Source organism: Macaca mulatta, chromosome 14 (assembly GCF_049350105.2).
Source record: "Macaca mulatta isolate MMU2019108-1 chromosome 14, T2T-MMU8v2.0, whole genome shotgun sequence".
Taxonomy (NCBI): Eukaryota; Metazoa; Chordata; class Mammalia; order Primates; family Cercopithecidae; genus Macaca; species Macaca mulatta.
The window spans coordinates 7,262,137-7,277,497 of NC_133419.1; the positions used below are offsets into that span (position 1 = coordinate 7,262,137).

At 44.4% G+C, this 15,361-nt stretch overlaps 1 protein-coding gene and 1 long non-coding RNA gene across 12 annotated transcripts in view; one reads left to right on the forward strand and one right to left on the reverse strand.

Annotated features, from left to right (window-relative positions):
• Positions 1–4,697, forward strand: part of LOC144334101 (uncharacterized) — a 55,132-nt gene extending 50,435 nt beyond the window's left edge. The window contains exon 2 of the long non-coding RNA XR_013403525.1: positions 4,599–4,697. This is a non-coding gene — a long non-coding RNA (uncharacterized LOC144334101). The remainder of the gene's footprint in view (positions 1–4,598) is intronic.
• KDM2A (lysine demethylase 2A) overlaps positions 1–15,361 on the reverse strand; it is a 157,212-nt gene that overhangs the window by 131,937 nt on the left and 9,914 nt on the right. For 2 of the 11 annotated variants that reach the window (XM_077960801.1, XM_077960799.1), the window contains 2 exons: positions 10,726–10,847; positions 8,147–8,262 (listed from right to left, as the gene is read on the reverse strand). The gene's annotated coding sequence lies outside the window, so the exon portion shown is untranslated. 11 annotated transcript variants of the gene reach the window in all.

Below are 15,361 nucleotides of genomic sequence, written 5' to 3' on the forward strand. Positions count from 1 at the left end.
CTTTCTAACTAATTCCCAGGTAATGTGGTCTGGGGAGCACACTTTGAAAACAACTGGTTTAAATTATTAGAACTAAGAACCTGTAGGTCAATAAAATACAGCTAGATAACTAACCTATGCTTCCTGATTAGCAATCAAAGGTTCTTATCATTGTTGAAATTCACTTATTATGTTCTCTATATTTTATGTATTTTTAGGACTACACAACACATTTTCGTTCAATTCAATAGACAATTTTTGAGCACTTGAATAAAACATACTCCTTGTCTTAAAGAAATCTACTCTTGGCCGGGCGCAGTGGCTCAAGCCTGTAATCCCAGCACTTTGGGAGGCCGAGACGGGCGGATCACGAGGTCAGGAGATCGAGACCATCCTAGCTAACCTGGTGAAACCTCGTCTCTACTAAAAAAATACAAAAAACTAGTCGGGGAGATGGCGGGTGCCTGTAGTCCCAGCTACTCGGGAGGCTGAGGCAGGAGAATGGCGTAAACCCGGGAGGCGGAGCTTGCAGTGAGCTGAGATCCGGCCACTGCACTCCAACCTGGGTGACAGAGCGAGACTCCGTCTCAAAAAAAAAAAAAAAAAAAGAAATCTACTCTTACTAGGTAAAAAGAGACTCACGGTCAAATACAGACTTGTGCCACTTAACAGCATTTCAGTCAACAACTGTATATGTGACGGTGGTCCTGTAATATTATAATACTATAGTTTGGCCGGGTGTGGTGGTTCACGCCTGTAATCCCAGCACTTTGGGAAGCCGAGGCAGGCGAATCACAAAGTCAGGAGACAGAGATCATCCTGGCCAACATGGTGAAATCCCATCTCTACTAAAATACGAAAATTTAGCTGGGCATGGTGGCGCATGCCTGCAGTCCCAGCTACTTGGGAGGCTGAGGCACTTGAACCTGGGAGGCAGAGGTTGCAGTGAGCTGTGATCGCGCCACTGCACTCCAAACTGGGTAACAGAGCGAGACTCCGTCTCAAAAAAAAAAACAAAAAACCAAAAAACCAAAAAACTATAGTTTTAGTGTGCCTTTTCTATGTTTAGGAAAACACAAATACATATACTTGTGCTAAAATTCCCTACAATATTCAATATAAAGTAACATGCTGTACAGGTTTGTAGCCTAAGAGTAACAGGCTGTATCACATTGTCTAGGTGGGTAGTAAGCTATGCCATCTAGGTTTGTGCAAGCATATTCTCTGATGTTTGCATAACGAAATCACCTAATGACACATTTCTCAGGACACAGCCCCAACATTAAGCAACACGTAATACAAAGTAACTGGTCCCACAACAGAAATACATATAAAGTATCCCTGGGAATATAAAGGAGGAGAATGCAAGAGAAAGTCAATCTCTGGGAGCCCTGGAGGGTAATTAGGAACTTACCCAGAAAAAAGAACGAGGCTGCAGAAAGAGCATTTTAGATATGAACATTCATAGGAAACAAAACAAAACATTAAGCACCTAATAAAGCATTACATCAAACATGGTGATGAAATGGTGAGAAAAGACACGACAGCAGCCTTTAATGATGTGTATACCCTAATAGTGAAACAATCAAACAATAATCCAAAGAAATATAAAATGGTAACTTTGGTAAGTGCTACACATAAGCAGTATTCTATACTATAAGAACTTGCAACAAGCCGGGCACAGTGGCTCATGCCTATAATCCCAGCACTTTGGGAGGCCAAGGCAGGCAGATCACTTGAGGCCAGGAGTTTGAGACCAGCCTGGTCAACATGGTGAAACACCTACCAAAAAATACAAAAATTAGCTGGGCATGGTGGCACACGCCTGTAGTCCCAGCTACTCGGGAGGCTGAGGCAGAAGAATTGCCTGAACCCGGGAGGCAGAGGTTGCAGGGAGCCGAGATCATGCCACTGCACTCCAGCCTGGGTGACAGAAGACGACTCCATCTCAAAAAAAAGAAAGAAAGAAAAAAAAAAAGAAACAAACTAATTATGAAAGTAGCCCAGAGCTGAGGTGGGAAGACCACTTGAGCTCAGGAGTTTAAGACCAGCTTGCGAAAATAGTGAGACCCCATCTCTTTAAAAAAAAAAAAAAAAAGTCTAGTGAGCAAGACAAAGGTAACTGGACAGTCTCAAGGGACATTAACAGTCAGTTCCTCTTTTCACTAATGACTAGAGTAAGTGGGGCAATTAGATACAGCAAATTCTTAGTCCCTGACTTCCCTTCTCTGACTGTATTCTGACCACTACCTTCCCAATAATAATTTACAGTATTACTATCAGCATGTAACCACTGAATGAAATGAATTAATTTTATTACATTCTACATTGTTGTCATGATATCATGCATTATTAACTAACCAATAAAATAAAGAGTCGCAATGATTTAAATCGTATCATGCTATCATGCTTTTTTTTTTGAGAAACCTTTGTCTTCCAGGTTCAAGCGATTCTCCTGCCTCAGTCTCCCAAGTAGCTGAGATTACAGGTGCCTGCCACCACGCCCGGCTAATTTTTGCATTTTTTTTTTGAGACGGAGTCTCACTCTGTCACCCAGGCTGAAGTGCAGTGGCACGATCTCGGCTCGCTGCAAGCTCCGCCTCCCGGGTTCACGCCATTCTCCTGCCTCAGCCTCCTGAGTAGCTGGGACTACAGGTGCCTACCACCAAGCCAATTTTTTGTATTTTTAGTAGAGACGGGGTTTCACCATGTTGGCCAGGCTGGTCTCGAACTCCTGACCTCAACTGATCCACCCGCCTCGGCCCCCTCAAAGTGCTGGGATTACAGGTGTGAGCCACCATGCCACCTGGCCATAAACTTCCTATTTTATATCCAGTTAGATATCATGAGAGAAAGAGAGAAAAAATTATGAGGACTCAGAAAAACAGGTTTCCTTCAAAACACAGTATTTCAAATGGACTTTAGAGGATGAAAACTAGGGTAGGGACTGAGAGACAGGATATCACATGTATGTGGGAAAAAAACAAGTGGGCAGCTTGGTTTGACTGGAACATGTGACAGTCAACTGGGGCCTGAGTATCAGGCTAAGGAGTTGGGGTCTACAATGGCAAACCCTTTAAAGTTAACCAAGCACTTAGAAACTATTTCCAAATAGTGAGTTGTGTTTTTTGTTGTTGTTGTTTTTTAACAGAGAGTCCTGCTCTGTCGCTCAGGCTGGATTGCGGTGGCATGATCTCTGGTCACTGCAACCTCCTCCTTGGCTCACTTCAAGCTCCGCCTCCCAGGTTCACGCCATTCTCCTGCCTAGCCTCCCAAGTAGCTGGGGCTACAGGCACCCGCCACGACGCCTAGCTAATTTTTTTGCATTTTTTTAGTACAGACGGGCTTTCACCGTGTTAGCCAGGATGGTCTCGATCTCCTTACCTCATGATCCGCCCACTTTGGCCTCCCAAAGTGCTGGGATTACAGGCATGAGCCACCACACCCGGCCCCAAACAGTGAGTTTTCTTTTCACTATTCCACAAATGAAAAAGTTCATCAAGGTTAAGTAATACTATAGAGTTTATACGCTGAAATTCAAAAGCAGATTTCATGAACCGAAGTCCAGTGTCCATCCCACACCACTAGTGACTTTACAGAGTGGGAAAGTCACAGAAGATGGAAAGACCATAATCAGAACCTTGAAAGCACAACATAAGAAATAATAGAAGGCCAAGCGCAGTGGTTCACGCCTGTAATCCCAGCACTTTGGGAGGTCGAGGCGGGTGGATCACGAGGTCAGGAGTTCGAGACCAGCCTAGCCAAGATGATGAAACCCTACAAAAATTAGCCAGGCATGGTGGTGCGTGCCCATAGTCCCAGCTACCCAGGAGGCTGAGGCAGGAGAATCGCTTGAACCTGGGAGGCAGAGGTTGCAGTGAGTCAAGATCGCACCACTGCACAAAACTCTGTCTTAAAAAAAGACAAACAAGGCCGGGCGCGGTGGCTCAAGCCTGTAATCCCAGCACTTTGGGAGGCCGAGGTGGGCGGATCACAAGGTCAGGAGATCGAGACCACAGTGAAACCCCGTCTCTACTAAAAATACAAAAAATTAGCCGGGCGCGGTGGCGGGCGCCTGTAGTCCCAGCTACTCAGGAGGCTGAGGCAGGAGAATGGCGTGAACCCAGGAGGCGGAGCTTGCAGTGAGCCGAGATCGCGCCACTGCACTCCAGCCTGGGCAACAGCGTGAGACTCCGTCTCAAAAAAAAAAAAAAAAAAAAAAAGACAAACAAAAACAAATTAAGAAATAATAGAAAAGTCCAGGCACATGGGCGCCTGCAGTCCCAGCTACTCGGGAGGCTGAGGCAGGAGAATGGCGTAAACCCAGGAGGCGGAGCTTGCAGTGAGCTGAGATCCAGCCACTGCACTCCAGCCTGGGCGACAGAGCGAGACTCCGTCTCAAAAAAAAAAAAAAAAAAAAAGAAAAGTCCAGGCACAGTGGCTCACGCCTGTAATCCTAGACTCTGGGAGGCCAAGGCAGGCAGACTGCCTGAGCTCAGGAGTTTGACAGCAGCCTGGGCAACATGGTAAAACCCCATCTCTACTAAAAATACAAAAAATTAGCCGGGCGTGGTGGCGTGCACCTGTAGTCCCAGCTACTCAGAAGGCTGAGGCAAGAGATTTGCTTGAACCTGGGGGGCGGAGGTTGCAGTGAGCTGAATCGCATCACTGCACTCCGGCCTGGGGGAGAGCTAGACTCTGTCTTAAGAAAAAATAAATAGATAACAGAAAAGATACCTGAGGCCAGGGGCAGTGGCTCACACCTGTAATCCCAGTACTTTGGGAGGCCAAGGCAGGCGGATCACTTGAGATGAGGAGTTCGAGACCAGCCTGGCCAACATGGTGAAACCCAGTATCTATTAAAAATACAAAAATTAGCCAGGCATGGTGGCATGCACCTGTAGGCCAAGCTACTCAGGATGCTATGGCAGGGGAATCACTTGAACCTGGAAGTCAGTGGTTGCAGTGAGCTGAGATCTCACCACTACACTCCAGCCTGGGCAACAGAGCAAGACCCCTTCTCAAAAAAAAAAAAAGACCCAATCATATGCCAGTAAGCCCTTCCTTAGGCCCAGAATCATACCCAATTAACTACTCAACAGTTCTACTGTGACATTTCACAAGCATTCACATTCAACCTTTTCAAACTTTCTCAAAACTGAACTTATGCTCCTTTGCTCAGTCCCCAAACCTGCTCTTCTTTCAGTGTACCCTATTTCAATAAAAGAACTGTATTATAAGCCATGCACTAGGAAAGCTTGGGAGTCATACTTATATTTACCTCCTTTACACTGACCCTCAAAACATTCAATGAAAAATCTTATGATTCTATTTCATATATATTTCTCAATCATAGAATCAATCATAGACTCTCCATCACAGAATCAATCTCCTCTCTAATTCTGCCAGCACTCAACCATACCACATCACTATCTTACCTGAACCAATACAGTAGCCTCCTAACATCTCCCCAAATCTATTCTTGCCCTCTACCTGACGCTGGTCCAAACACATTACTACTCTGCTGAACTTCTGCCTTCCCAATGGCTTCAGGATAATGCCCTATTTGATCTGACCTGTCTACCCTGTCAAGATTTTAACTCTCTCCTCTACTTAGGTCTCTTCAGTTACAATGGCTTTTTGGTGTTTTGTTTAGTTGGTTGGCAGGTTTCTCAAACATGTCTAATTCTTTCCAACCTTAAGAGTTTCTGCATGTGCTAATCACTCTGCATCTTTGCCTGGTTACCTCCTAGTCACCCTTCAGGTCTCAACTTCAAAGGCTTTCTCAGGATTCTCTGATGTTTCTACCCACTACTGAAGGCTAGATTAGCTCACTCTATCATATACTCTCATTGAAGCCTATGTTTACCTTCGTAGCCCTTTGTGTAACTATAATTAACATTACTAGCATTTGTTTAATGTCTGACTTTTCCACCAGACCAGAAGCTCCATGACAGAGGGACCATATCTGTCTCATCCATTACTGTAAGCCAGAGCTCTACATGGTATGTGGACATGGTTAAATGCTCAGTATTATTTTTTCATTCCTACCTTTGGGCTTTGCATTGCCTGTTCCCTATACCTAGGGCCCCAGATCTGGTCCCTGGAGCCCTTGAACGTCACAAGATTGGCTGTTCATCACTCAGGTCTCAGTACAAAACGCCACCTTCTCAAGAAGCCTTTCATTGATCACTCAATCTCAAGGAATTCTCCATCCTACAAGTATCTCATCATCCTTGTAATTTCTTCAAAGCACTCAGCATTATCTGAAACCACAGCATTTGGAAGACCCAAATAAAATGCTTAGCACAACATAAGCACTCAACACACATTTGTTTAAGTGAATGAATCTCCTGAATGAGAACAGATGACTTGGGAAACACCCTGAATTCATCAGCAAAACATTTATAAACTATGTCCCAGCAAAGTTGATGAAGAGGCAGTATAGCTTAGTATACTCTCGAATCACCAGACTGTTTACTTTGAATCCTGGCTCTGTCCTTTACCTGGATAACCTGAGACACTTAACTGCACTTTGGATCTGTTTCCAAAACTGTAAAATGGGAATCAAAGAATCCATTTCAAAGGGTTCTTGAGAATTAAATTAGTGGGTATATGGAAAATGCCAGTACCAAGCACACAGTATACATTTGATTGATGTGTGCTATTATCCGTGAGATTGGGCTTTTATCTCCTAGTTTCAAATCTGCAGTTGACTTTTCCTTTACCTTATCCCCCAAAAAAGGTTTCTGGCCTGGTGAAAAAGTCAGATATTAAACAAAAATACTTACACTAGTAATGTTAACTATAGTTACACAAAGGCTACAAAGGTAAACACAGAATGTAATGGAAGTATATGACAGGGTGAACTATCTAGAATCTACCCTTCAGTCATGGGTAGAAACATCAATGCATAGTTCTACAGGGTGTGCACCGTTGAACTCCAAGGGCGTCTTTATTCACATAGATTAAGATACGTGAATGGCAACTTTTGGGATTATCCAACATGTAGCACTGTCCACAAGTTCTGGCAACCCTAAGAATGGTGATATTCAGAAGACTAAGATGGTGATGACCAAAAGACTAAAACGACAAAAAGACACAAGAGACAAAGAAGTACTGTGGAAACTATAAAACTACTATAAAATGATCACTACCATTTATGAATACATATTATCTTGAGGTCACTTTCAGAAACAAGTTGGCCAGATTACTGCCTTGACACACAAAAAAGTTCCTAACGTCTGCGATCCAGGATCTAAAGAGATGAATTAAGGCTGAGGACTACAACCAGCTCATGAGGCAGTTTTTCAGAGTGATCGTGCAGCCTTCAGCCACAGGGCAATTAAAAATATTTTAACATTTGCTCACAACAGCACCACAACTTTTATCTCATTTCCCTATCCTTCAAAGAGAGTATCAAAAGGAACTCTGCACCGGGCGTGGTGGCTCACACTTGTAATCCCAACACTTTTGGAGGCCGAGGCAGGTGGATCATGAGGCAGGTGGATCACAAGGTCAAGAGATCGAAACCATCCTGACCAACATGGTGAAACCCCGTCTCTACTAAAAATACAAAATTAGCTGGGCATGGTGGTGCATACCTGTAATCCCAGCTACTCGGGAGGCTGAGGCAGGAGAACCGCTTGAACCCAGAAGGCGGAGGTTGTGGTGAGCCGAGATCGCGCCATTGCACTCTAGCCTGGGCAACAAGAGTGAAACTCCGTCTCAGGGAAAACACACACACACAAAAATCTGATCTGCTGTAGCTTAATGATTGATGCCTAGACAGTGAATGCTTACGTTACCAAAATAAGTTGATCTTTGAGTATGTTAAAAAGAGTAAAGAAAATATGCAACTGGGTTGAGAATTGTCATGACCATGAAGTTAGTTTTGTGAAAATTCAACAACAAAAAAAGGGCTTCATGCTTACTTTTGCCAAGTATGATGTGGGAAACACAATGTGAGGCTGCTTTTGAGATGTTCTGTTAGATTTATCTAAAATTTAAGGCTGGGCAAGGTGGCTCACGTTTGCAGTCCCAGCACTTTGGGAGGCTGTGGCGGGTGGATCACCTGAGGTCAGAAGTTCAAGACCAGCCTAGTCAACACGGCGAAACCTTGTCTCTACTAAAAATATAAACATTAGCTGGGTATGGCGACGCATACCTGTAATCCCAGCTACTCAGGAGGCTGAGGCAGGAGAATCGCTTGAACCCAAGAGGCAGAGGTTGAAGTGAGCCGAGATCGCACCACTACACTCCAGCCTCGGCAATAGATTGACTCTGTCTCAAAAATAAGTAAATAAATAAAAATTAAAAAAATAAAATTATAAAATGAGCACTAGATAATTAGGATGGAAACACACAACCTGGGTGTTCCCCTTTATATCAGGGTTTGTCAACCTTGTACTATTGACATTCTGGATCTGTTAATTCATTGTAGTTAGGGCTGTCCTGTGCACTGCAGATGCTTCAGCAGCATTCCTAGCCTCTACTCATTAAATACCAGTAGCACTACCCCAGTCTGACCATCAGAAATGTCCACTGCTAAATGTTTCCTTGGGGGCAAAATCATCCCCAGTTAAGAATCTGCTTTAAATAAATCTTCTAGTATCTCCAAGTGCCTAAGCCTCATCCACTCATATTCTCTCCTCACAGTTGCAAAAAATCTTTCCCCCGGTCTTCCTGGTAATCCAAGCTAAATCCCAAAGCCTACCTTAACATTTCATTTGTCTTTGCCTCCAAAATCCTCAGAAAGCATGCTGTACAACTTTGACAAGGACAGGTCAGTTTTCTTGTTTAAAACCACAGCTGGTGCTGGGCATGGTGGCACATGCCTGTAATCCCAGCACTTTGGGAGGCCGAGGCAGGAGGATCACGAGGTCAGGAGTTCGAGACCAGCCTGACCAACATGGTGAAACCCCGTCTCTACTAAAAATACAAAAATTACCTGGGCATGGTGGTGCACGGCTTTAAACCCAGCTGGCAGATGCAGGACAATGGCCTGAACCTGGGAGGCAGAGGTTAGAGTGACCTGAGATGGCGCCACTGCACGTCAGCCTGGGAGAGAGCGTGACTCCCTCTCAAAAAAAAAAAAAAAAAAACCCACAGTTGGAGGCCAGGTGCGGTGGCTCATGCCTGTAATCCCAGCACTTTGGTAGGCCAAGGAGGGCAGATCACCTGAGGTCAGGAGTTCAAGACCAGACTGACCAACATGGCAAAACCCCGTCTCTACTAAAAATACAAAAATTAGCCGGGCGTGGTGGCGGGAGCCTGTAATCCAAGCTACTCGAGAGGCTGAGACAGGAGAATCATTTGAACTCAGGAGGTGGAGGTTACAGTGAGCAGAGATCAGGCCACTGCACTCTAGCCTGGGCAACAGAGTGAGACTCTGTCTCAAAACAAAAACTAAAAATAGGCTAGGCACAGTGGCTCACATCTGTAATCCCAGCACTTTGGGAAGCCAAGGCAGGTAGATCACTTGAGGTCAGGAGTTTGAGATGAGCCTGACCAACATGGTGAAACACCGTCTCTACTAAAAAAACACAAAATTAGCCCGGCATGGTGGTGCATGCCTGTAACCCCAGCTACTTGGGATGCTGAGGCAGGAGAATGGCTTGAACCGGGGAGGCAGACATTGCAGTGAGCTGAGATCGCACCACTACACTCTAGCCTGGGCAACAAGAGCAAAACTCCGTCTCAAAAAATAAATAAATAAATAAAAATAAAAGCACAGTGGGTAAGAGACTTGATACTAAAACTCAAGGCTCAACATCCCCAATTAAGTACTCTTCTCTATTATAACATGCCGCTATCCATCGGTTACAAAGTTTAGTCAGTCCTTCACTGCCAATGTGTCTTGCTTCTATCTCTTCCTTTCCATTTCTACCTATAACCTACAGCAATGTTTCTCAAACTTTTGCACGTATCAAAATCACCTGCCTTGTTAAAACACAGAATGCTGGGTCCCAGCTCCAGAGTTTCTAGTTCAGTAAGTTTGGGGTGGGGTCCAAGAATTCGCATTCTAACATGTTCCCAGACACCCAGGTAATGCTCATGCTGCTAATGAGAGACCTACACTTTGAAAACCACTGCCTTAAGAGTTCAGGGTTCCTGTCACCTCAAAAGGTAAGCTATTTGAACATCCTTCTAGACCACCCCTGACCCGAAACTGTAGGTATTACTCCCAAAACGTCACTTTGGCCAAATCACTATTAAAAACAAACCGGCTGGGTGCAGTGGCTCATGCCTGTAATCCCAGCACTTTGGGAGGCCGAGGCGGGCGGATCATTTGAGGTCAGAAGTTCCAGACCAGCCTGGCCAATAATAGTGAGACCCCGTCTCTACTGAAAATACAAAAAATTAGCTGGGCATGGTGGTGTGTGCCTGTAATCCCAGCTACTCAGGAGGCTGAGGCAGGAGAATCGCTTGAACCCAAGAAGTGTAGGTTACAGTGAGCCGAGATCATGCCATTGCACTCTAGCCTGGACGTCACAGTGAGACTCCATATCCACAAAAAAAAAACAAAAAACAAAAAAAAACTAATGGCTATGTCCATACTTGGCTTTCAAAGTTGTTTAAAATTTCTACCCAACATTATCAGCAGTGCCCCTCAAAAGACACCACCTACTTTAGTACTGCTCATCCATCAGAGATCCACAGAATAGGCCTTATAGTAGTAGTATAAAGCTTATGCTGTCTTTACCACCTGAAAGGCCACCCTCTTCCCTCCTCCTCTCTACCTACCTGAAGGAGGCCTTCACCAATGTATTTGCCAAAAACATTCGTTTGGTCACTATTTGCTGCCTTTTATCTTTAGGGTTTAACTTTTTACCAAGTACTCACAGACAGAGAAAAACCCCAAGAACCTAAAATTTAAAACAGAAAACAAGGATATGAGTGACATACATAAATAAAAGCCTTGACATACACACAAACTGCACAATACTGCTATTTTAACAGATCAAGTGCAATAAGTTCAAAGTTCATGAAAAGAAAGAATGTACCATCTTTTTTTGAAACATGATCAAACACTGGCTATCAAATATTTATAGCTATCTCATTCAGGATGTTAAGCAGACAGACGTCAGGAAGAAAATGTTAAAGTAGGCGGGGAGTGGTGGTTCATGCCTGCAATCTCAGTATTCTGGGAGACCAAGGCAGGTGGATCACCTGAGGTCAGGAGTTCCAGACCAGCCTGGCCAATATGGTAAAACCCCATCTCTACTAAAAATACAAAAATTGGCCAGGCATGGTGGCACACACCTGTAATCCCAGCTACTAGGGAGGCTGAGACAGGAGAATCGCCTTAACCTGGGAGGCAGAGGTTGCAGTGAGCTAAGATCGCACCACTACACTCCAACCTGAGCGACGAGCGAAACTCCATCTCAAAAAAAAAAAAAAGAAAATATTAAAGTAGCCTCAAAAAAAGAGAAAGTACTCAGCCTACACACAGTGCAGTAAGAGTAGTTATTATTATTATTAATATTATTTGAGATGGAGTTTCACTATCGTCACCCAGGCTGGAATGCGATGTCGTGATCTCAGCTCACTGCAACTTCCACCTTCCGGGTTCAGGCAATTCTCCTACCTCAGCATCCCGAGTAGCTCAGACTACAGGTGTGCACCACCATGTCCAGCTAATTTTGTATTTTTAGTAGAGATGGGGTTTCGTCATGTTGACCAGGCTGGTCTCGAACTCCTGACCACAGGTGGTCTGCCCGCCTCAGCCTCACAAAGTGCTGGGATTACAGGCGTGAACCACTGCACCCAGCCTGTTTTCTGTATAAAGTACATAAGAGACACTGGATGATATGACAGAAGAAACTTGGAGTTTGGAGTCAGGGTACCTGAGTTCAAGGTCTGGTTTCACCTCTTACCAACTCTGTGATCTTGGGTAAGTCATGGCCCCTCTCTGGGCCTCTCTCTCCATAATTAAAAAAAAAAAAAAAAAAATCAAGATTTAAAACTATACCATCTACCTTACAAAGTTCTTTTGAGAATTAAATAAGGTAATATATATGAAAGAACCTAGCCTACTATCTGACATATAATAAATTTTTACTGAATTTTAACTCTTTTTGATGTGAAAGTGCAATGCAAAAATAAAGTACTATTCCCAAAGTGAGATAAACAGAGAAAATTAATGAAACCTAATTAAGAGTGTCCATTACCCCCCCAAAATAGAAAGATACAAAGAATGTATGTCTATCTACATGATATACATAATGTATCAATTCCTTGACTTAATAACCAAAACCAAGATCTGAGAATAACACAAACATCATCACTTGCAACTTCACAGCTTTAAGGCTGTCTAAAGGTCAGTAAAACCTAGGCACAGTTTAGGACAGGGTTAGAACAAGGGAACTACAGGCATGGTGGCTCATGCCTGTAATCCCAACACTTTGGGAGGCCGAGGTGGGCGGATCACTGGAGGTCAGGAGTTTGAGACCAGCCTGACCAACATGGTGAAACTCTGTCTCTACTAAAACAATACAAAAATCAGCCAGGCGGGGGTGGCGGTCACCTGTAATCCCAGCTACTAGGGAGACTGAGGCGGAAGAATCGGTTGAACCCGGGAGGCGGAGGTTGCAGTGAGCCGAGATCACGCCATTGCACTCCAGCCTGAGTGACCATAGTGAAACTGTCTCACAAAGAATAGGAGAGCTTAAAACTCAGACTAAACTTTACTTTTTTTTTTTTTTTTTTAATTTTTTGAGACGGAGTGTCTCTCTGTCACCCAGGCTGGAGTGCAGTGGCATGATCTCAGCTGATGGCAACCTCTGCCTCACAAGTTCAAGCGATTCTCCTGTCTCAGCCTCTTGGGTAGCTGGGATTACAGGCATGTGGTGCCACTATGCCCGGCTAATTTTTGTATTTTTAGTAGAGACAGGGTTTCACCATGTTGGTCAGGCTGGTCTTGAAGTCCTGACGTCAAGCAATCTACTCCCCTTGGCCTCCCAAAGTGCTGGGATTACAGGTGTAAGCCACATCTGGCCACACTAAACTTTTAAAGTCAACTAGACACTTTATTATTTGTTCTAACAGTCCGAATACCAAATACCATCAATGTGGTATTCTGAGATGTGTGCTACGCATACGTTTTTATTTGTTACAGTTTAGGTCTCTGGTTCTTATCTACGCTGCAAGACCCAATATCCAGATATCCTCCTCATCCCTACCTGCCAAAGTGTCCTCTATTCTAATTTATTAATTTTTTTAGAGACAGGGTCTTGCTCTGTAGCCCAAGCTGGAGTGCACTGGCACAGTCATAGCTCACCACAGCCTTAAGCCCCTGGGCTCAAGTGATACTTCTGCCTCAACCTCCTGAGTAGCTGGGACCACAGGTGTGAGCCACTGCATCCAGACCCTCCTCCACTCTAGTGGCTTACTACTGGCATTCAAGAAAATTGGTAGCAAAAAAGAGCATATATTAGGGCTTTCAACAATATCGACAAATACTTATTCAGCACTTGCTATGTGTTAGGCCCTATTTGAAGCATCTAGCACATAGCATCAACAAAAACGACGTCCCAACTTTCAAGGAGCTTATACTCTAGTGGGAAGCTATACACAAAGTACAGTAGTGATTAGTGCTCAGCAAAATAAAACAGAAAATGATAGGGCTTAAATATAATCCTCATTCTACGGGCCCAAAATATAGCTTACTGTGGAAGACTGACATGTAAGAATAAAAAATTAGCTCCATCATTATCTGCATTTTTGAATCACTCAAAAATGGTCAAGTTTTTCCTACATTTATTAGGAGGGAGGCCGCAACAATGAGACCAGTGTGCTCTCTACCAACACAGACTAAAGACTAAACCTCATAAAATAATTAGAAATAAACTAATTCAACAATGTAGACCACATATAATTTTTTCTAGTTAACGTTATACTTTCATACTAGAAAAAAAAAAGGCTTAAAATAAATATTCTATTTTACTTAGTCCATTCCCAGTCAAAAAGACCTCAGGGTGGGAAGGGGGACCAGGTACAGTGGCTCACACTTATAATCCCAAGACCTGGGGAGGCTGGAGAGGCCTCCAGGCAGGAGAGAGGATCACCTAAGCCCAGGAGTTCAAGACCAGCCTGGGCAACAAGTGAAAACCTGTCTCTAGAAAGATTTTAAAAATAAGCCAGGTGTGGTGGCATGTATCTGTGGTCCAAGCCACTCAGGAGACTGAGGTAAGAGGATCACCTGGGGAGGCTGATGCTGCAGTGGTAGTGCCATTGCACTCTAGCCTGGGTAACAGAGTAAGACCCCGTATAGAAAAGGAAAAAAAAAAAAAAGGGCCAGGCATGGTAGCTCACGCCTGTAATCCCAGCACTTTGGGAGGCCCAGGAGGACAGATGGCCTGAGGTCAGGAGTTTGAAACCAGCCTGGCTAACGTCGTGAAACCCCATATCTACTTAAAATACAAAATTAGCCGGGCACAGTGATGCATGCCTGTAATCCCAGCTACTTGGAGGCTGAAGCAGGAGAATCGCTTGAACCCGGGAGGGGGAGGTTGCGGTGAGCCCAGATTGCACCATTGCACTACAGCCTGGGCAACAAGAGCAAAACTCCACCTCAAAAAAAAAAAAAAATTAAATTTAAAAAAAGATAATCTGGTAATCGCTGCTGAATTTGGGGAGACACTTTCAAGGGTAACCCAAGGAAAGGTGGGACTATTACCAGAGTTTCAGCGGCCCCAGTTCCTTGCAACAGATAAATGATTTAGCTATTTCATAGAGAATTATATGTAAGACAAGTTAACAGGATTGAATATGTGATAATATAATAACATCTTTTAGAAAAGCTCTCCTGCCGGGCGCGGTGGCTCAAGCCTGTAATCCCAGCACTTTGGGAGGTCGAGACGGGTGGATCACGAGGCCAGGAGATCGAGACCATCCTGGCTAACACGGTGAAACCCCCTCTCTACTAAAAAATACAAAAAACTAGCCGGGCGCGGTGGCAGGCGCCTGTAGTCCCAACTACTCGGGAGGCTGAGGCAGGAGAATGGCGTGAACCCGGGAGGCGGAGCTTGCAGTGAGCTGAGATCCGGCCACTGCACTCCAGCCTGGGCGGCATAGCGAGACTCCGTCTCAAAAAAAAGAAAAGCTCTCCATTTGTTTTTTATTTTTTTTGCTAGACGAAAGTGCTAAAAGCTCTCAATTTCATCAAGATTGACAAGCACACCAGGCATAGTGGCTCACACCTGTAATCCCAGCACTTTGGGAAGCCAAGGTGGATCACTTGAGTCTGGGAGTTCAAGACCAGACTGAGCAAAAAAAACCACACCAGCCTGAACAGCCTGAGCAGGGAGAGCCTGCCTTTACAGAAAAAATTAAAAATTAGCCAGGTATGGTGGCACATGCCTGTAGTCCCAGCTCTAGT